Below are 24,116 nucleotides of genomic sequence, written 5' to 3'. Positions count from 1 at the left end.
CGTTACTATTTAATGTTTAGGCAAACCACAAGACAACTACTATGCAATTGTTTAATGGTGTGGTGGGAGTTTTGGAAAAAGGAAAATCATGTCTTGATGAAACCAAAAGTGGCAATAATTTTATTCGTTTGAGAACGAAACTACATATAACAACAAACCTACACTAACAAAAACAACAAAAATACATCGATCCAAAGATTTTGACTTGCGCCCTTAAGGTTTTTGGTATTGATTCCGATCCGAATTTAGCTTTAAAATAAAGATAAATTAATTTTCTATAGAAATAAAATTTTGAGAAAATTTTTCTATAGAAATAAAATTTTGAAAAGCAATTTTCTATAGAAATAACATTTTTAAAAAATTTTCTACAGAAATAAAATTTTGAAAAGCAATTTTCTACAGAAAAAAAAAATGACAAAATTTTCAATAGAAATAAAATTTGAACAAAATTTTCTATAGAAATAAAATTTTAACTAAATTTTCTATAGAAATAAAATTTTGAAAAAATTTTTTATGGTAATACAATTTTGAAAAAATTTTCTATAGAAATAAAATTTTGACAAAATTTCCTATAGAAATAAAATCTTGAACAAAAAAATTCTATAGAAATAAAATTTTGAAAAAAATTTTCTATAGAAATAAAATTTTGACACAGTTTTCTCTAGAAATAAAACTTTGACAAAATTTTCTATAGAAATAAAATTTTGACAAAATTTTCTATAGAAATAATGTTTTGAAATAATTTTCTATAGAAATAATGTTTTGAAATAATTTTCTATAGAAATAACATTTTGACAAAATTTTCTATAGGAATAAAATTTTGAAAAAAAAATGTCTATTAGAAATAACATTTTGACAAAATTTTCTATAGAAATAAAATTTTGGCACAGTTTTCTCTAGAAATAAAATTTTGACAAAATTTTCTATAGAAATAAAATTTTGACAAATTTTTTTATAGAAATAAAGTTTTAACAAAATTTTCTATAGAAATAAAATTTTGAAAAAATTTTCTATAGAAATAAAATTTTGAAAAAATTTTCAATAAAAATTAAATTTTGACAAAATTTTCTATAGGAATAAAATTTTGAAAAAAAATTCTATTAGAAATAAAATTTTGAGAAAAGTTTCTATAAAAGTAAAATTTTGAGAAAATTTTCTATAGAAATAAAATTTTGAGAAAATTTTCTATAAAAATAAAATTTTGAGAAAATTTTCTATAGCAAACAAAAACTGAGAAAATTTTCTATAGAAATAAAATTTAAAAAAAAATTCTATTAAAAACAAAATTTAGAAAATTGTCTATAGAAATAAAATTTTGACAAAATGTTTCTATAGGAATAAAATTTTTTTGTTTTTATTTTTTTGATTTCAGCTTAAAACCATACATTGACTAAACTACAAGTGTAGTTTAACCAACAGAGGAAAAGAATGTTTGTCAAATTTATTTGGGCAAAGCCCTATAGACTGCAAGATGGTTGGATGGACGCACGTTTCGGAATTACCACATTCCTCATCAGCATCCTCTAAATGCAGGCAGTTCATTAAACCCGACAATAAACCACACTTAAACCCTCCGAAAAAAATATTTACATTGATAGCCGGCTTATGCCGAAATAAATTCGTACAAACATCTCTCTTTTCCTTTGCCACCATCAAATCATCGATTTGAGTGAAGTTGGCTGTTGTTGACAAACATTATTTTCCTCTGTTGGTTAAACTACACTTGTAGTTTAGTCAATGTATGGTTTTAAGCTGAAATCAAAAAAACAACAACAATGATTAAAGAACAAAAACCAACAATAACAAAACAAAACGAATGAAAGGAATAAAAATTTTGAGAAAATTTTCTACAGAAATAAAATTTTGAAAATTTTTTTTATAGAAATAACATTTTGAACAATTTTGTTTATTTTGTCTTGTTGATATTGTTGGCTTTTTAATTTAATTTGTATGATTTTTATCCCATAATATCGGCTATAGTTCTATAAATTAAACATGAAAATTTTTGGCAGAAAAGTAGACTGCGAAGCAGCAAGACAGCGGGGAGAATCCTTGAAAATGGTTGTGACGCAGTCAACCGAAATAGCGGAAAATAAAAACAACATGAAACCAAAAATGTCATGTTTAATTTACAGACCTATAGCAGAGATTATGAGCTAAAAATCATACGAAATAAAAATCATGACAACATTTTCTATAAAAATAAAATTTTGACAAAAATTTTCTATAGAAATAAAATTTTGAGAAAATTTTCTATAGAAAAAAATTTGGCAAAATTTTCTTTAGATATAAAATTTTGACATTTTCTTTAGGAATAAAATTTTTACAAAATTTTCTTTAGAAATCAAATTTTGACAACATTTTCTATAGAAATAAAATTTTGACTACATTTTCTATAGAAATATAATTTTGACAAAAGTTTCTATCCAAATAATATTTTGACAAAATTTTCTATAGAAATAACATCTTTAAGATAGAAATAAAATTTAAACAAAATTTTCTGTAGAAATAAAACTTTGCCCAAATTTTTTATAGAAATAACATTTTGACATTTGGAAAATAAAAAGAACAAGAATATTTCTATAGAAATAAAATTTTGGCAAAATTTTTTATAGAAATAAAATTTTGAGAAAATTGCAAAATTTACTATAGAAATAAAATTTTAACGAAATTTCTTAGAAATATAATTTTGAAAAAAAATTCTATGGAAATAAAATTTTAACAAATATAAAATAAAATTTTGACAATATCTTCTACAGAAATAAAATATTGACAAAATCTTTTATAGAAATAAAATATTGACAAAATTATTTAACAATTAAATGTTGATAAAATTTTCCATAGAAATACAATTTGGACAAAATTTTCGATAGAAAAAATAAATTTTGAAAAATTTTCTATAGAAATAAAATTTTGACAAAAATTTTCTATAGAAATAAAATTTTGAAAAATTTTTTTATTGAAATAAAATTTTGAGAAAATTTTCTATAGAAAAAAAATTGGCAAAATTTTCTCTAGAAATAAAATTTTGTCAAAATTTTTTTAGAAATAAAATTTGGACAAAATTTTCTATAGATATAAAATTTTGACAAAATTTTCTATAGAAATAAAATTTTCTATAAAAATAAGATATTCCCAAAATTTTCTTAGAAATAACATTTTTCAGATAGAAATAAAATTTTAACAAAATTTTCTGTAAAAATAAAACTTTGCCCAAATTTTTTATAGAAATAACAAGTTGACATTTAGGAAATAAAAACAACAAGAAATTTTCTATAGAAATAAAATTTTGACAAATTTTCTATAGAAATAAAATTTTGAGAAAATTTGCTATAAAAAAATTGGCCAAATTTACATTAGAAATAAAATTTTAACAAAATTTCTTAGAAATATAATTTAGAAAAATTTTTCTATTGAAATAAAACTTTAACAAAATCTTCTATAGAAATAAAATTTTAACAAAATTTTCTAAAGAAATAAAATTTTGACATAATTTTGTAAAGAAATACAATTTTGACAAAATTTTCGATAGAAATCAAATTTTGAGCAAATTTTCTATAGAAATAAAACTTTGACAAAAAAATTCTAGAGAAATAAAATTTTGACAAAATTTTTTATAGAAATAAAATTTTGAGAAAATTTTCTATAGAAAACAATTTCTTAGAAATATAATTTTGAAAAAATTTTTTATGGAAATAAAATTTTAACAAATAAAAAAATAAAATTTTGACAATATCTTCTATAGAAATAAAATATTGACAAAATTATTTAGAAATACAATTTTGGCAAAATTTTCTATAGAAATAAAATTTTGGCAAAATTTTCTATAGAAATAAAATTTTGACAAAATTTTCTATAGAAATAAAATTTTGGCAAAATTTTCTATAGAAATAAAATTTTGACAAAATTTACTATAGAAATAAAATTTTGACGAAAATTTTCTATAGAAATAAAATTTTGACAAAATTTTTTTATAGAAATAAAATTTTGAGAAAATTTTCTATAGAAAAAAAATTAGCAAAATTTTCTCTAGAAATAAAATTTTGACAAAATTTTCTTTAGAAAAAAAATTTAAAAAATTTTCTATAAAAATAAAATATTCACAAAATTTTCATAGAAATAAAATTTTTCAGATAGAAATAAAATTGTAACAAAATTTTCTGTAAAAAGAAAACTTTGCCCAAATTTTTTATGGAAATAACTTGTTGACATTTAGGAAATAAAATCAACAAGAAATTTTCTATAGAAATAAAATTTTGAGAAAATTTTGTATAGAAAACAAAAATTGGCAAAATTTACATTAGAAATAAAATTTTAACAAAATTTTTCTATGGAAATAAAATTTTAACAAAATCTTTTTATAAAATAAGATTTTGTTATAAAATAAATTTTTACAAAATAAATTTTAACAAAATTTTCTAAAGAAATAAAATTTTGACACAATTTTCTAAAGAAATAAAATTTAGAGAAAATTTCCTAGAGAAAAAAATTTTTGCAAAATTTTCTATAGAAATAAATAAAATTCTGACAATAAAATTTTGACAATATCTTCTATAGAAATAAAATTTTAACAAAATTTTCTATAAAAATAAAATTTTGACAATAGAAATAAAATATTGACTAAATCTTCTATAGAAATAAAATATTGACAAAATTATTTAACAATAAAATATTGATAAAATTTTCCATAGAAATACAATTTTGACAAAATTTTCGATAGAAATAAAATTTTGACAAAATTTTCTATAGAAATAAAATTTTGACAACAATTTTCTATAGAAATAAAATTTAGACAATTTTTTTTTATAGATATAAAATTTTGAGAAAATTTTCTATAGAAAAAAATTGGCAAAATTTTCTCTAGAAATAAAATTTTTTGACAAAATTTTCTAGAGAAATAAAATATTTACGAAATTTTCTTTAGAAATACAATTTTGATAAAATTTTCGATAGAAATAAAATTTTGAGAAAATTTTCTATAGAAATAAAATTTTGACAAAATTTTCCATTGAGATAAAATTTTGACAAAATTTTCCATTGAGATAAAATTTCGAAAAAATTTCTTATAGAAATAAAATTTTAACAAAATTTGTTATAGAAATAAAATTTTAGAAAAAAAATATGAAATATATACCACCAATTTTCACAGTCTTCGTAAGAACTTTTAACGTTAAAACCTACTATTTAAATATATGTACATTGGCTGGTTTAGACATATGTCCCATTAAATAAAGCCAGCTAGTAATGATGGCTACATAAAATACCAGTAGCAGCTTCACCGATAGCAGTTAAACATCATTTATTTGCTTCATAAATACCCTCAACTGACACTATGACAAAGCATGTCATGTTTATGTCAATGTTCATTAGGAAGCAAACGGAAAATATAACAAACACACCCCCACATACTGACAAATCGCATTGAGTTGAGTCGTACTCTCATATTGCAGAGAACATCCACACTAACAATGACATTGCTCGGTTTCACTGATACAATGATACTCACACGTGAAATAGTTAATAATCAGAAAAACAAAACATCAAGAGAAAATACAGAGAGAGAGAGAGAATTAGAAACCAAAAAAGAGACAGCCACTCGCACACACACACACACAGTGTAGTTATACACATAAAATATTGGACAGACAATCTCTCAGACATTATCATTGTTGTCATTGCTATTATTGTTATACCCACCACCATAGAATGGTGACGGGGGTATAATAAGTTTGTCATTCCGTTTGTAACGCATCGAAATATCGATTTCCGACTATATAAAGTATATATATTCTTGATCAGGGAGAAATTCTAAGACGATATAACGATGTCCGTCTGTCCGTCTGTCTGTCTGTCTGTCTGTCTGTCTGTCTGTCTGTTGTAATCACGCTACAGTCTTCAATAATGAAGCAATCGTGCTGAAATTTTGCACAAACTCGTCTTTTGTCTGCAGGTAGGTCAAGTTCGAAGATGGGCTGTATCGGTCCAGGTTTTGATATAGTCCCCATATAAACCGACCTCCCGATTTGGGGTCGTGGGCTTATAGAAACCGTAGTTTTTATTCAATTTGCCTGAAATTTGAAATCTGGAGGTATTTTGTGACCGTAAAGAGGTGTGCCAAAAATGGTGAGTATCGGTCCACGTTTTGGCATAGCCCCCATATAGACCGATCTCCCGATTTTACTTCTTGGGCTTATAGAAACCGCAGTTTTTATTCAATTTACCTGAAATTGGAAATCTAGAGGTATTGTAGGACCACAAATACGTGTGCCAAAAATTGTGAGTATCGGTCCATATTTTGGTATAGCCCCCATATAAACCGATCTCCCGATTTTACTTCTTGGGCTTATAGAAACCGCAGTTTTTATTCAATTTACCTGAAAATGGAAATCTAGAGGTATTGTAGGACCACAAATACGTGTGCCAAAAATTGTGAGTATCGGTCCATATTTTGGTATAGCCCCCATAAAGACCCATCTCCCGATTTTACTTCTTTGGCTTATAGAAATCGCAGTTTTTATTCAATTTACCGGAAATTGGAAATCTAGAGGTATTGTAGGACCACAAATACGTGTGCCAAAAAGTGTGATTATCGGTCCATGTTTTGGTATGTTCCCCATATAAAACGACCTCCCGATTTGGGGTCTTGGGCTTCTAGAAACCTTATTTTTTATCCAATTTGTCTGAAATTGGAAATCTAGAGGTATTTTAGGACCATAAAGAAGTGTGCCGAAAATGGTGAGGATCGGTCCATATTTTGGTATAGCCCCCATATAGACCGATTTCCCGATTTTACTTCTTGGGCTTCTAGAATCCGAAGTTTTTATCCTATTTGCCTGAAATTGGAAATCTTGAGGTATTTTCGGGCCATAAAGAGGTGTGCCGAAAACGGTGAGTATCGGTCCATATTTTAGTATAGCCCCCATAAGAACGATCTCCCGATTTAACTCCTTGGGTTTCTAGAAACCGTAGTTTTTATCTGATTTGCCTGAAATTGTAAATATTCTGGTATTTTAGGCTCACAAAAACGTGTATCGGATTAGGTTTTTATAGGTCCATTTGGTAATGCCTCCATATAGACCGACTTCACTTCTTGAGGGTGTAGAAGGCGCACTGATGATGAAAATTGCTTGAAACTCAATGTAAAATTTCCAGATTTTACTTCTACAGATTTAAGATTTCAAATCAAGACGTTATTTTATAATTTTCTTGCACACTTACAAGAGATGTTAATGATTCCTCTAAAACTCAAACAAAAATGGTTCTTATAAATCCAGAATCTGATATAGTCCTCATGGATGAAATCTTTAAATTTATCTTCGGGAAGTGTCCTCAAGTCCTCAAGCCCTCCTGAAATTTCAGAGGAAACCCTAATATTTGGTTCATGGTGGTGGGTATTTAAGATTCGGCCCGGCCGAACTTACTGCTGTATATACTTGTTTTTATTATTGTTAACATTTAAAACAAAACAAAGGATGGTCTTGGAGAAAATACCAAATTGTGTCCTTTACATATGTGCATTATATTATACTGGGACTAAGGAGTCCCACTCATACCCATACAAACACACACACATATATATAACATACATATTTGTTCACATATAGTTATCCCCGTACATGTAATCCTGTTCCTGTTATAAGATAAATGAATACTCGCACGATTATCATGAGAATGGAAGAAAGGGCGAGTGATGTGAAACGGTATGGTATGTTGGCAAGGATTATTCGCTCTCTTATCCAGCATATGCTTTGTGGTAAAATGATAAAAATAAGTTACACAATTCACATATAGTGAATGTCAGAGGGGTCTTTCCATATGGGGAAAGTGACAATGTGTGTTCATATTTCGTTGGACTTTTTAGAATCATCATCATAGGCTGATGATGGGGGTATACTAAGTTTGCCGGTCTAATTGTCTATATAGGGGCTATACCAAAACATGGTCCGATAATCAGCATTCTCGGTACACCTCTTTATGGTCCTAGAATACCTCTAGATTTCCAATTTCAAGCAAGTTGGGTTAAAACTACGGATTCTATAAGCCCAAGAAGTAAAATCTGGAGATCGGTCTATATAGGGGATATACCAAAATATGCTCCGATACTCGCCATTTTCGGTACACCTATTTATGGTTCTGTAATACCCCTAGATTTCCAATTTCAGGCAAATTGAGTAAAAACCAAGACCCCAAATAGGGCGGTCGGTTTATATGGGAGCTATATCAAAACCTGAACCGATATAGTCCATCTTCGAACTTCGCCTGCGTGCAGACAAAAGACGATTCTGTGTCAAATTTTAGGACGATAGCTCCATTATTGAAGACTGTAGCGTGATTACAACAGACGGACTGACGGACATGCCTATGTCGTCTTAGAATTTCTCCCTGATCAAGAATGATAAACTTATTATACCCCCGTCACCATTCTATGGTGGTGGGTATACTAGTGATATTGTTGGATTCGGAAGTAGTGCAAAATTAGCGGAGAAGCGATGAATTTAACATGGCATTGTCAGCACCGCTTAAGGTGTGATCAGAATTCAGTGTTTTGGATGTGAACTACAAACAAGTATATACGGCCGTAAGTTCGGCCAGGCCGAAGCTTATGTACCCTCCATCATGGATTGCGTAGAAACTTCTTCTAAACACTGCCATCCAGAATCGAATTACTTAAGTTGCGGTAACGCTTGCCGATGGCAAGGTATCTTAAAACCTCCTAACACCATCTTCTAAATTGTATGTAAGTCCATACGTGGTATATATTAAATCAAGAAAGATCGATCCAATACGTATATAATTCAGTTTGACAAAGTAGACATAAAATTTTGACAAAATTTTGTACAGAAATAAAATTTTAACAAAATTTTCTATAGAAATAAAATTTTCACAAAATTTTCTATAAAAATAAAAATGTTGACAAAATTTTCTATAGAAAGAAAATTTTGACAAAAATTTCTACAGAAATAAAACTTTAACAAAATTTTCTATAGAAATAAAATCTTGGTAGATTATTTTTGGCTCGAGTGGCAACCATGATTATGAATCGAATAAAATTTGAACAAAATTTTCTATAGAAATAAAATATTGACAATGATGTAAATTTTATTATGAACCGATATAGACCAATTTTTGTGTGATTGGACCAATTTTGGTATGGTTGTTAGCGACCATATACTAACACCACGTTCCTAATTTGAACCGGATCGGATGAATTTTGCTCCTCCAAGAGGCTCCGTAGGTCAAATCTGGAGAATGTTTTATATGGGGGCTATATATAATTATGGACCGATATGGACCAATTCTGGCACGTTTGTTAAAGATCATATACTAACACCATGTTCCAAATTACAACCGGATTGGATGAAATTTGCTTCTCTTGGAGACTTCGCAAGCCAAATCTGGGGATCGGTTTATATGGGGGCTATATATAATTATGAACCGATGTGGACCAATTTTTGCATGGTTGTTAGAGACCATATACCAATATCATGTACCAAATTTCAGGTGGATCGGATGAAATTTGCTTCTCTTTGAGGCTCCGCAACCCAAATCTGGGGATCGGTTTATATGGGCGCTATATATAATTATGGACCGATGTGGACCAATTTTTGCACGGTTGTTAGAGACCATATACCAACATCATGTACCAAATTTCAGCCGGATCGGAAGAAATTTGCTTCTCTTTGAGGCTGCGCAACCCAAATCTGGGGATCGGTTTATATGGGCGCTATATATAATTATGGACCGATGTGGACCAATTTTTGCACGGTTGTTAGAGACCATATACCAACACCATGTACCAAATTTCAGCCGGATCGGATGAAATATGCTTCTCTTAGAGGCTCCACAAGCCAAATCTGGGGATCGGTTTATATGGGGGCTATACGTAAAAGTGGACCGATATGGCCCATTTTCAATACCATCCGACCTACATCGATAACAACTACTTGTGCCAAGTTTCAAGTCGATAGCTTGTTTCGTTCGGAAGTTAGCGTGATTTCAACAGACGGACGGACGGACGGACGGACATGCTTAGATCGACTCAGAATTTCACCACGACCCAGAATATATATACTTTATGGGGTCTTAGAGCAATATTTCGATGTGTTACAAACGGAATGACAAAGTTAATCTACCCCCCATCCTATGGTGGAGGGTATAACAAATTGTGATATTTTTCCAAATAGTCGTAAATAATTTTTATAATTTTTAATGGATTCTAACGCTAGTCTGAAACGTTTGAGCTCACATACCATATTTTCAAAAATTCGACAAAATTTAAAAAAATTTGTGCCAATTTAATAATTCTTACTCTCATATTCCATCCATAATGAAGAGACCCACATAGATAATCGAGTCTTAGCATAATCCAAGTTAAGAAAATTTTATATGACAAAAAATAAGTAGAGACAGTCTAAAGACGCCAACAACATAAAACCAAATACAACACAACATGGAATAAACAAGTCAAGAGACAGTTACAACAGTCGACGAAATGGAATAAAATACAAAAAATACAACTATAGACTAAAAACATGGAGATAAGTTTGTGGGGAGTTATACGTACGTATGTACAACACCCGTTCACATACTCTAGCTAGTTGGGCTCATAAAAAGGATTCACAAAGTCACATTTGGAAGGAAATGAAAAACAAAAGAAACGGATTTGTAGTTTCAACATCAAAAAAAGAGAAAAATAAAAAGACATAACAACATCACAAAAAAAAAAAAAAAAAAATAAGCAGACTAGATTGTAATTACGTACATCTAAAGTGTATGGAGATAGCAACGTACATTAAATACAATACAGATTTTTCTACAAATGTATGAAGAACAATTGATGGTGTATATGAGAGCGTATTTATGTATGTTGAGTATAAGTATTAACGTATACCACTACATGTACTCATCTTGAAGAAGCTTTTAAAAAATAAACCTAAGGCCTAAACTAGCAAACAAGCATAATAAATGTCTGTGATCTTTCTTTAACTAGAAATTCCTTTGCCTTATGGGAGCAGTATGTCCTCTTCAGTTTTTTCAAGATGAGGACATTCTTTTTGTAATTCATTGGAATATTTAAAATCGATAATTCCCCCAAATAATTGTGGTAACAAATATCCATATAACGTGGTTTTGTCGTAGGCTGAGATAGACCAGTAGTTGTCCAGGATTACCTTTAAGGACCCACAAACCTTAAAATTAATACACACGATTTATGCCTTCATAGGTTGAACAGTGTAGGTTTTATTGATGGTTATTTTATCGTATATACGTACAATAATAATTCGTTTTATAAGCTTGGAATTCAGGGATGTTGATGATATTCGTTGCTGAGGCTCACTGTTGATTTGACGACCGTGAATACGAGCTAGGTTCGTTGATTTGGGGTTAATTGTTGTCGACCACTGTTCGGTGATTTGGGGCCTTTTTTTAACGATCTGTTCGGCTGTCGTTAACGATCCACTGAATCGGCGTTCGTGGACGATGCTTCGGTATTGGTAAGTCGGGATTGTCGTAGATGATTCGGCGTCGTTGACTAGTCGGTTGTTGATTAGGTTTTTGTGGTTCGTGATGATCGTTGGTTCGGGTATCGTGGTTGCCGGTTCGTTAATTCGAGTCTGTCGTTAACGATCCATTGACACAGCGTTCGGTAGTTCAGGATTGTCGTTGACTGTTCGGTTGATAAATCGGTTCGGTGATGCAGGCTTGCCTTCAACGATTTGTTTCGGTAGTTCAGGTTTGGCGTTGACGATTCGTGCTTGATTGTTGATTTGGTAACTCAGGGTTATCGGTAATTCGGGGTTGTTGTTGACGATGTCTTGATAGAGTTGATGGGGTGGTCGTTGATAGGTTGATCGTTGCTTTCTCGATGATGAGATGTTGGTGGTTCGTTGATTGTAGTTCGTCGATCCGGTGCTCGTTGACTGCTCGGTGATTCGTTGAAGCTTCGTTGTTCGGTTAGTAAACTAAAACTAAGGGAAGATACACGGACGAAGCGATCAGTGCGGAAGCAAGCGGAAGCAATGCTTAAGCAAGCTAATTGCCGAAACAATTAGTGCGGAAGCAAGCTAATTGCCGAAACAATTAGTGCGGAAGCAAGCTAAAAGCCGAAGCAATTAGTGCGGAAGCAAGCTAATTGCCGAAACAATTAGTGCAAAAGCAAGCTAAAAGCCGAAACAATTAGTGCGGAAGCAAGCTAATTACCGAAACAATTAGTGCGGAAGCAAGCGAATGCGGAATCAAGCTAATTGCCGAAACAATTAGTGCGGAAGCAAGCTAAAAGCCGAAGTAATGAGCGCGGAAGCAAGCTAATTGCCGAAACAATTAGTGCGGAAGCAATCTAAAAGCCGAAGCAATGAGTGCGGAAGCAAGCTAATTGCCGAAACAATTAGTGTGGAAGCAAGCTAATTGCCGAAACAATTAGTGCGGAAGCAAGCTAAAAGCCGAAGCAATTAGTGCGGAAGCAAGCTAATTGCCGAAACAATTAGTGCAGAAGCAAGCTAAAAGCCGCAACAATTAGTGCGGAAGCAAGCTAATTGCCGAAACAATTAGTGCGGAAGCAAGCTAATTGCCGAAACAATTAGTGCGGAAGCAAGCAAATGCGGAAGCAAGCTAATTGCCGAAACAATTAGTGCGGAAGCAATCTAAAAGCCGAAGCAATTAGTGCGGAAGCAAGCTAATTGGCGAAACAATTAGTGCGGAAGCAAGCTAATTGCCGAAACAATTAGTGCGGAAGCAAGCTAATTGCCGAAGCAATTAGTGCGGAGGCAAGCTAATTGCCGAAACAATTAGTGCGGAAGCAAGCTAAAAGCCGAAGCAATTAGTGCGGAAGCAAGCGAATGCGGAAGCAAGCTAATTGCCGAAACAATTCGTTAATTTGAGTCTGTCGTTAACGATCCATTGACACAGCGTTCGGTAGTTCAGGATTGTCGTTGACGATTCGTTGTCGTTGACTGTTCGGTTAATAAATCGGTTCGGTGATGCAGGCTTGTCTTCAACGATTTGTTTCGGTAGTTCAGGTTTGTCGTTGACGATTCGTGCTTGATTGTTGATTTGGTAACTCAGGGTTATCGGTAATTCGGGGTTGTTGTTGACGATGTCTTGATAGGGTTGATAGGGTGGTCGTTGATAGGTTGATCGTTGCTTTCTCGATGATGAGATGTTGGTCGTTCGTTGATTGTAGCTCGACGATGCGGTGCTCGTTGACTGCTCGGTGATTCGTTGAAGCTTCGTTGTTCGGTTAGTAAAATAATACTAAGGGAAGATACACGGACGTAGAAGCAAGCTATTGGCCGAAGCGATCAGTGCGGAAGCAATGCCTAAGCAAGCTAATTGCCGAAACAATTAGTGCGGAAGCAAGCTAATTGCCGAAACAATTAGTGCGGAAGCAAGCTAAAAGCCGAAGCAATTAGTGCGGAAGCAAGCTAATTGCCGAAACAATTAGTGCAGAAGCAAGCTAAAAGCCGAAACAATTAGTGCGGAAGCAAGCTAATTGCCGAAACAATTAGTGCGGAAGCAATCTAAAAGCCGAAGCAATGAGTGCGGAAGCAAGCTAATTGCCGAAACAATTAGTGCGGAAGCAAGCTAAAAACCGAAGCAATTAGTGCGGAAGCAAGCTAATCGCCGAAACAATTAGTGTGGAAGCAAGCTAAATGCCGAAACAATTAGTGCGGAAGCAAGCTAAAAGCCGAAGCAATTATTGCGGAAGCAAGCTAATTGCCGAAACAATTAGTGCAGAAGCAAGCTAAAAGCCGAAACAATTAGTGCGGAAGCAAGCTAATTGCCGAAACAATTAGTGCGGAAGCAAGCAAATGCGGAAGCAAGCTAATTGCCGAAACAATTAGTGCGGAAGCAATCTAAAAGCCGAAGCAATTAGTGCGGAAGCAAGCTAATTGCCGAAACAATTAGTGCGGAAGCAAGCTAAAAGCCGAAGCAATTAGTGCGGAAGCAAGCTAATTGCCGAAACAATTAGTGCGGAAGCAAGCTAATTGCCGAAGCAATTAGTGCGGAAGCAAGTCAATTGCCGAAACAATTAGTGCGGAAGCAAGCTAAAAGCCGAAGCAATTAGTGCGGAAGCAAGCGAATGCGGAAGCAAGCTAATTGCCGAAACAATTCGTTAATTTGAGTCTGTCGTTAACGATCCATTGACACAGCGTTCGGTAGTTCAGGATTGTCGTTGACGATTCGTTGTCGTTGACTGTTTGGTTGATAAATCGGTTACGTGATGCAGGCTTGTCTTCAACGATTTGTTTCGGTAGTTCAGGTTTGTCGTTGACGATTCGTGCTTGATTGTTGATTTGGTAACTCAGGGTTATCGGTAATTCAGGGTTGTTGTTGACGATGTGTTGATAGGGTTGATAGGGTGGTCGTTGATAGGTTGATCGTTGCTTTCTCGATGATGGGATGATGGTCGTTCGTTGATTGTAGCTCGTCGATGCGGTGCTCGTTGACTGCTCGGTGATTCGTTGAAGCTTCGTTGTTCGGTTAGTAAAATAATACTAAGGGAAGATACACGGACGTAGAAGCAAGCTATTGGCCGAAGCGATCAGTGCGGAAGCAATGCTTAAGCAAGCTAATTGCCGAAACAATTAGTGCGGAAGCAAGCTAATTGCCGAAACAATTAGTGCGGAAGCAAGCTAAAAGCCGAAGCAATTAGTGCGGAAGCAAGCTAATTGCCGAAACAATTAGTGCAGAAGCAAGCTAAAAGCCGAAACAATTAGTGCGGAAGCAAGCTAATTGCCGAAACAAATAGTGCGGAAGCAAGCGAATGCGGAAGCAAGCTAATTGCCGAAACAATTAGTGCGGAAGCAAGCTAAAAGCCGAAGCAATGAGTGCGGAAGCAAGCTAATTGCCGAAACAATTAGTGCGGAAGCAAGCTAAAAACCGAAGCAATTAGTGCGGAAGCAAGCTAATTGCCGAAACAATTAGTGTGGAAGCAAGCTAATTGCCGAAACAATTAGTGCGGAAGCAAGCTAATTGCCGAAACAATTAGTGCGGAAGCAAGCTAAAAGCCGAAGCAATTAGTGCGGAAGCAAGCGAATGCGTAAGGGGGTGAACTCCTTTCGATTAGACGGATCTATGCCAATTGACTTGTCCGTCTCTTGGAATTCTTATAAATTAAATTATCTATAATATTTGGCGATGAATTTTATTAATGATGACAAATATGGCCGTTGTCAAATATTTTGAACACTGAAAATCATCTTCCAAGTTAACGATATGCCTATCGGATCAGGTTGTTGCAAGCTCTATAGGAAAGAGCGGTGAAGATTCGGCCATTGATCTTGTATTCCTAGGTTATAATTAACTGATTGATGTTTTTGATATCGTATATGCATGTTAATTGGTTTTCATCTAGTAGTTGACTTCCACCATGAAGAAGTATCGTCTGTATCGTGGAAAAAATGGATCTCTGAAAAGCTTCCATGGAAAATTGTTCAATGTCACTTCTGATTCCTCTTTTATTCTCTCGACTTTCCGATACAAAGAACAAAGATGGACTTTGTGATGAGCATGGAGAGAATTAAATATCACGTTACATTGCTTCATTACAGCATTCTTCAAGCTTCTGTAATTCCCATATGAGCGTAGATTTATTTTCTCGTAAAAGTTCTCCAACGCCTCGACTTCCTGGTTTATATCTTCATAGAACCCGTTATGATTCATCATTAGATCCCAGTACAAGTCATTTATTTCTTCGATTTGTACAGATTCCCCAGTGCGGCGCGCGGATTGTTTGCAATCGTCAGTAATACACTGAGACCATTGTAAGACCAATGAGACTTTTTGGCCTGCAATTCCAAAACTCTCATCTTCGGATCTACAGTTCGACCACTAAGTTTCAGTGTAAAGCCTAAAGGGTGATACGGTCAAAATTTGGTCAAGGGAAAACGCGTGTAAATCGGTGAAATCGTTTATTTAAAAAATCAAATTAAATTTCTTTTTCAAGTTCAATTAGTATAAAATTCAGGAAAAATATTCAGTTAGGCTTTCGCTTTTCCAAATCCGAATTGCCGGGCCTCCGGCTTGACACCTGCCATCAGATTTTGTACAGCCACCTTGTCCACCTTCTTCGCCGCAGAAAGCCAGTTTGCCTTGAACTGCTGCTCGTCCTAAACAGTTTTTTGGTCTTCTTTAGGTTCCGCTTGACAATAACCCAGTATTTCTCAATTGGGCGGAGCTCTGGCGTGTTGGGAGGGTTCTTGTCCTTGGGAACCACCTGCACGTTGTTGGCGGCGTACCACTCCAAGGTCTTTTTACCGTAATGGCAAGATACCAAATCCGGCCAAAACAGTACGGAACAACCGTGTTTCTTCAGGAAAGGCAGCAGATGTTTATTCAAACACCCTTTCACGTAAATTTCTAGGTTGACAGTCCCGGAAGCTATGAAAATGCTGCTTTTCAAGCCACAGGTACAGATGGCTTGCCAAACCAGATATTTCTTTGCGAACTTTGACAGTTTTATGTGCTTGAAAATATCTGCTAGGTTAGGTTAGGTTAGGTGGCAGCCCGATGTATCAGGCTCACTTAGACTATTCAGTCCATTGTGATACCACATTGGTGAACTTCTCTTTTATCACTGAGTGCTGCCCGATTCCATGTTAAGCTCAATGACAAGGGACCTCCTTTTTATAGTCGAGTCCGAACGGCGTTCCACATTGCAGTGAAACCACTTAGAGAAGCTTTGAAACCCTCAGAAATGTCACCAGCATTACTGAGGTGGGATAATCCACCGCTGAAAAACTTTTTGGTGTTCGGTCGAAGCAGGAATCGAACCCACGACTTTGTGTATGCAAGGCGGGCATGCTAACCATTGCACCACGGTGGCTCCCAAAATATCTTCTACCTTTCCCCTTCCTTTTGCCGTATAAAACTCCTGTCCCGGAAGCTGCTTGTTGTCGGCTTTGACGTAGGTTTCGTCGGCCATTACCACGCAGTCAAACTTCGTCAGCATCGTGGTGTACAGCCTCACTACCTTCTTGTAAGTCGATAGTCCGGCTCGTTTTTTTTTTTGGCTCGATGCACGGTTGTAGACGATACACCCAGCTTATTTGCGGCATCTCGGAGAGAGAGGTTAGGATTTCGCTTGAAACTACCGGCAGCTCTCTTTGTCGTCTCAGCGGCTTCCGGTTTTCGATTTCCCCCCGATCCAGACTTCCTGGCTGTCGACAAACATTCCCCAAACACTTTAATTACATTTGTAACGATTGATTTGGCAACTTTTAGCGATTTTGCCAGCTTTGCGTGCGAGTAGCTCGGATTTTCGCGATGCGCGAACAAAATTTTGATACGCTGCTCTTCTTGCTTGGACGGCATTTTGACAACTGAAGAGTGAATTCCAAAATCAAAATAGGAGCAACAGACACCTTCAAAATGAGGGGTGTTCAGGTTTTTTAAATGCAAAATTGAAAGAAATACGTCAAGTTTATATTGACCAAATTTTGACCGTATCACCCTTTATTCGAGTGTACGAAGCTGCCATCTGTCCCGATTAAAAGGCAATTATCTCCAATGTGTTTTGACATCCTACCAGCCGTTGAGTTCTTGTCAACGGCAAAACATGGAAAACGTATTCATGATTATTGATGACCTCAGTCACCCGCATATTTGCCTTAGATTTCTGTTTGTCCTATGAGTTGTCTTTGCGCCATCGTTGAGAGTTTACACATTCAACAATATGCATTTAGTGTCCTTCCATTTGGGGTTTGTAAGGTCCCCAAAATGGTGAACACAGTCTTCTGGATTCGAGATGGACCTATTTCAAATACTTACAACACTTTTGGCACTTGCTTGTGAAAAGAAGCCGGGCCGTTCTCTTTTTGGAGAACCTATCCGCTATGGTTGACCGGGTGCAATCCCTCTTCTGTCTCAAATCGGTCTGCAAATAAAAGTCCCTATGTATGGAGTGTCTTCCATGCAATGGAATGTATCATTTGTACGCCATTGCTAAGGTATATATAACCTCAAATTGATATCGTAACACTATTCAACGGAGACTTTTGCTGGATAGAAATTTACAAAACCATGAATTCATGGTTAAGTTCTTTCACTAAGAATAAATTTTGCATAAATCCTAATTTTGCAATAGCAAACTTCGCTTATCTGTTCAATTGTCCCAAAACCATAGAGGAGACGATTGTTCTGTACTCACTTAACTAAAGGATCACAAAAATGGATGGAATAGCTTTAGCGTTTAAGCTGTAGAAATGTGGCAATGAAAGAAAGGGAATTCAATTTTGCAATATTAGTTCATTGTTTTATTTCTTCTGCATATATACATGGATAATACCTACTTTGACCCCAAACCAGAGAAAATCGCACAGATTCGAGTACACACACACAGATCTCTACTCATGCATATGTAAATAAGAGTGAAGAAACCGTAAATGGTTATGGATGGACTAAGGGCTAAAATCGTACGCATATTGACACAAACTCATAGACAGGATGAATACTCTCTACTCAATTGTTGTTAACTACAATTACACACACACACACACACCCAAATACACAAATGGATGTATCCACTCTTAAGCATAGTAGAGTATGGGAACACTTTTCCCAATGAATGACTGAATAAATGAATGAATTATTCAAGGATATGTTGATGACTATGGAGAAATGTCGAAAACCAGGCGACTGCCAACATGGCTAGTACTAATTCTGAGGATTTTCCTTTGGTGTGTGCGTTTGTGTGTTTGTATTTGGCTCGTTTAACCATCACTTGGGCAATTCAATTTTGGCGTGCAAAGAAATCTGTGTTCTGTAAGGACTATGTGGTCGAAGATTGAGGCGTGGGGCGGACGGAGTAAGAAATCTTTTAGAAATGCCCATAAACATCTTATTTCCTTTTGCAATTCCTCGAAATGTTTGTTACACATTTCTATGAAAATTTCTTCTCATTAAATGACGGCAACATTTTGTGGTATTCTCCTCTTTATTACCGTGTACGATAAATGGTGATTTTACCCAGGCGTTTTGGTAATGTAATGCTCTAGGTAAGATGAACATTTTGCTTAAGCATCCGAATATGAGGAGACTGAATTACAATTGGATGATGAATAATAATTTTTCATGTTATAGTCTGCCTTTAGGCTTAAGTCTCACCTTCCGCACGTCAATGCTGAAATGATGGCATGAAGATAATAAATTATCGAATGCATTATAATATGGCTATTGATCAATAATTTGTGATGGATGATGACTTATAACGTGCTAAATGAAAGGGGAACGATTTCAAAGGTTGATATTTCTTCATGGGAAATTTCCATAAATTGAAGAAAACTTCATTCCATTAGGTAGAAAAAAATTTGATTTAAAAGCTAATTCAGCCAGAAGTTTCCCTATAGGAAACCTAAATCATCTACAACTACATAGAAAAAATACTTTCCTCGGGAACGAAAATTTAGACAAACGAAATTCCCATTTCAAATAAAATATATTCTTTTAGAACAAATAATCACGAATAAGCGATTCAATAACTGTTTCTAAACGTTTTTATTTGAGAATATTTTGTAGCTTCAAAAGAAAACTTTGGTTGGCTAAAATTTCTTTTGCCAGAAAAGGAAACTCTTCTTTGAGTGTAGACTAGATTTTCCTATGGAATAAATAATTCAGCCAGGTTAGCTATTGAAAAACAAGTATATACGGCCGTAAGTTCGGCCAGGCCGAATCTTATGTACCCTCCATCATGGATTGCGTAGAAACTTCTATTAAAGACTGTCATCCACAATACTTGGGTTGTGGTACTTAAAACTTCTTAACATCATTTTATAAATTGTGAGTTAGTTCATACGGGCCGATTAAATATGTGTATAATTAAGTTTGACAAAATTTTTTATAGAAATAAATTTTTGACAAAAATTTCTATAGAATCAAATTTTGACAAAATTTTCTCTAGAAATAAAATTTTTACAAAATTTTCTATAGAAATAAAATTTGGACAAAATTTTCTATTGAAAAAAAAATGTTGGTAGATTATTTTTGGTGATTTGGACCAATTTTTGTGTGATTGGTCATCGGCTATATATAACTATAGACAGATATGGACCAATTTTTGTATGGTTGTTAGAGACCATACACTGACACCACGTACCAAATTTCAACCGAATCGGAAGAATTTTGCTCCTCCAAGAGGCTCCGGAGGTCAAATCTGGGGATCGGTTTATATGGGGGCTATATATAATTATAGACCGATATAGACCAATTTTTGCATGGTTGTTAGAGACCATATACTAACACTACGTATACCATATACTAACACCATGTACCAAAAAATTTCAGTCCGATCGGATGGAGTTTTCTTCTCTTAGAGGCTCCGCAAGCCAAATCTGGGGATCGGTTTATGTGGGGGCTATATATAATTATGGACCGATGTGTACCAATTTTTGCATGGTTGTTATAGACCATATACTAACACCATGTACCAAATTTCAGAAGGATCGGATTAAATTTGCTTCTCTTAGAGGGTCTGCAAGCCAAATTTGGGGGTCCGTTTATATGGGGGCAATACGTAAAAGTGGACCGATATGGCCCATTTGCAATACCATCTGACCTACATCAAAAACGACTACTTGTGCCACGTTTCAAGTCGATTGCTTGTTGCGTTCGGAAGTTAGCGAGATTTCAACTGATTTCAGATCGACTCAGAATTTCACCACGACCCAGAATATATATACTTTATGGGGTCTTAGAGCAATATTTCGATGTGTTACAAACGGAATGACAAAGTTAATATACCCCCATCCTATGGTGGAGGGCATAAAAATTGGCAAAATTTTCGATGGAAATAAAATTTTGAGAACATTTTCTATAGAAATCAAATTTTGAAGAAATTTTCTATAGAAATAAAATTTTGAGAAAATTTTCTATAGAAATGAAACTTTGACATAATTTTCTATAGAAAAAAAATTTTGACAATTTGATAAAATTTTCTATAGAAAATAATTCTGACAAAATTTTCTAAAGAAATGAAATTTTGACAAAATTTTCTATTGAATAAAATATTGACTAAATTCTCTATAGAAATAAAATATTGACTAAATTTTCTATAAAAATAATATTTTGACAAAATTTTCTATAGAAATACAATTTTTATAAATTTTTTCATAGAAATAAAATTATGACAAAATCTTCTATAGAAATAAAATTTTCACAAAATTTCCGTAGAAAAAAAATTTGGCAAAATTTTTTATGGAAATAAAATTTTGAGAAATTTTTTTTAGAAATAAAATTTTGAAAAAAATTTTTATTAAAATAAAATTTTTACAATTTTTTTTATAGAAATGATATTTTTACAAAATTTTCTATAGAAATAAAATTTTCACGAAATTTCCTACTAAAAAAATGGCAAAATTTTTTACGGAAATAAAATCTTGAGAACATTTTCAATAGAAATCAAATTTTGACGAAATTTTCTATAGAAATAACATTTTTAAAAAATTTTCTATAGAAATGAAACTTTGACATAATAAAATTTTGACAAAATTTTCTATAAAAATAATATTTTGACAAAATTTTCTATAGAAATAATATTTTGACAAAATTTTCTATAGAAATAAAATTTTTATAAATTTTTTCATAGAAATAAAATTTTCACAAAATTTCCGAAGAAAAAAAAATTGGCAAAATTTTCTATGGAAATAAAATTTTGAGAATTTTTTTTTAGAAATAAAACTTTGACAAAAATTTTTATTAAAATAAAATTTTTTTTATAGAAATGATATTTTTACAAAATTTTCTATAGAAATAAAATTTTCACGAAATTTCCTACTAAAACAAGTAAGGAAAGTCTAAAGTCGGGCGGGCCGACTATTTTATACCCTGCACCACTTTGTAGATCTAAATTCTCGATACCATATCACATCCGTCAAATGTGTTGGGGGCTATATAAAAAGGTTTGTCCAAATACATACAATTAAATATCACTCGATCTGGACAGAATTTTATAGACTTCAACAAAATCTTTAGACTCAAAATTTAAGTCGGCTAATGCACTATGGTGGAACACAATGTTAGTAAACAAATATGGGAAACATTTAAATCTGAAGCAATTTTAAGGAAACTTCGCAAAAGTTTATTTATGATTTATCGCTCGATATACATGTATTAGAAGTTTAAAAAAATTAGAGTCATTTTTACAACTTTTCGACTAAGCAGTGGCTATTTAACAAGGAAAATTATGGTATTTTGACCATTTTTGTCGAAATCAGAAAAAAATATATATATGGGAGCTATATCTACATCTGATCAAATTTGGCACGCATAGTTACAATGCTAATTCTACTATCTGTGCAAAATTTCAACTAAATCGGAGCAAAAAATTGGCCTCTGTGGTCATATGAGTGTAAATCGACCGAAAGCTATATATTGGAGCTATATCTAAATCTGAACCGATTTCAACCAAATTTGGCACGCATAGCTACAATGCTAATTCTACTCCCTGTGCAAAATTTAAACTAAATCGGAGATAAAAATTGGCCTCTGTGGTCATATGAGTGTAAATCGGGCGAAAGCTATATACGGGAGATATATCTAAATCTGAACCGATTTCAACCAAATTTGGCACGCATAGCTACAATGCAAATTCTACTCCTTGTGCAAAATTTCAATTAAATCGGAGTAAAGGATTGGCCACTGTGGTCATATGAGTGTAAATCGGCCGAAAGATATATATGAGAGCTATATCTAAATCTGAACCGATTTCCACAAAATTTCACACACTTGACTATAGTACTAATTGTTATTCATTTGCAAAATTTTAAGCAAATAAGGTAAAACTCTGGCTTCTGGGGCCATATAATTTCATATAGGTCGATAGATATATATGGGATCTATATCTAAATCTGAACCGATTTCAATCAGATTTTATTATGTTTGTACAAAATTTCAAGCAAATCGGTATAAAACTCTGGCTGCTGGGTCCATATTAGTGCATATCGGGCGAATGATATATATGGGAGCTATATCTAAATCTGAACCGATTTCTTCCAAAATCAATAGGGTTCTATTCTGACCCAAATTAGGAACATGTGCCAAATTTGAAGGCGATTGGACTTAAATTGCGACCTAGACTTTGATCACAAAAATGTGTTCACAGACAGACGGACGGACAGACGGACATGGTTATATCGACTCAGGGACCCACCCTGAGCATTATTGCCAAAGACATCATGTGTCTATCTCGTCTCCTTCCGGGTGTTACAAACATATGTACTAACTTATAATACCCTGTTCCACAGTGTGGCGCAGGGTATAACAAGTAAGGAAAGTCTAAAGTCGGGCGGGGCCGACCATATTATACCCTGCACCACTTTGTAGATCTAAATTTTCGATACCATATCACATCCGTCAAATGTGTTGGGGGCTATATATAAAGGTTTGTCCCAAATACATACATTTGAATATCACTCGATTTGAACAGAATTTGATAGACTTTTACAAAATCTATAGGTTCAAAATTTAAGTTGGCTAATGCACTAGGGTGGAACACAATCTTAGTAAAAAAGGAAAGTCTAAAGTCGGGCGGTGCCGACTATATTATACCCTGCACCACTTTGTAGATCTAAATTTTGGGCAAATTGCGCCAAAACTCTGGCTTCTGGGGCCATATAAGTCCATATCGGGCGAAAAATATATATGGAAGCTATATCTAAATCTGAACTGATTTCAATCAAATTTGGCACACATGACTATACTACCAATTGTACTCCTTGTGCAAAACTTCAAGCTATTCGGGATAAAACTCGGGCTTCTGGGTCCATATAAGTGCATATCGGGCAAAAGATATATATGGGAGCTATATCTAAATCTGAATCGATTTCAACCAAATTTGGCACGGACAGACGGACATGGTTATATCGACTCAGGGACCCACCCTGAGCATTATTGCCAAAGACACCATGTGTCTATCTCGTCTCCTTCTGGGTGTTACAAACATATGCACTAAATTATAATACCCTGTTCCACAGTGTGTCGCAGGGTATAAAATATTGACAAAATTTTTTATACAAATAAAATTTTGACAAAATTTTCTATAGAAATAAAATTTTGCCTAAATTCGATATAGACAAATAAAATGTTGACAAAATTCGATATAGAGAAATAAAATGTTGACAAAA

The sequence above is a fragment of the Haematobia irritans genome, chromosome 3, assembly GCF_050003625.1.
Source record: "Haematobia irritans isolate KBUSLIRL chromosome 3, ASM5000362v1, whole genome shotgun sequence".
Classification (NCBI taxonomy): domain Eukaryota; kingdom Metazoa; phylum Arthropoda; class Insecta; order Diptera; family Muscidae; genus Haematobia; species Haematobia irritans.
Note: the sequence above shows the minus strand (reverse complement) of the source record.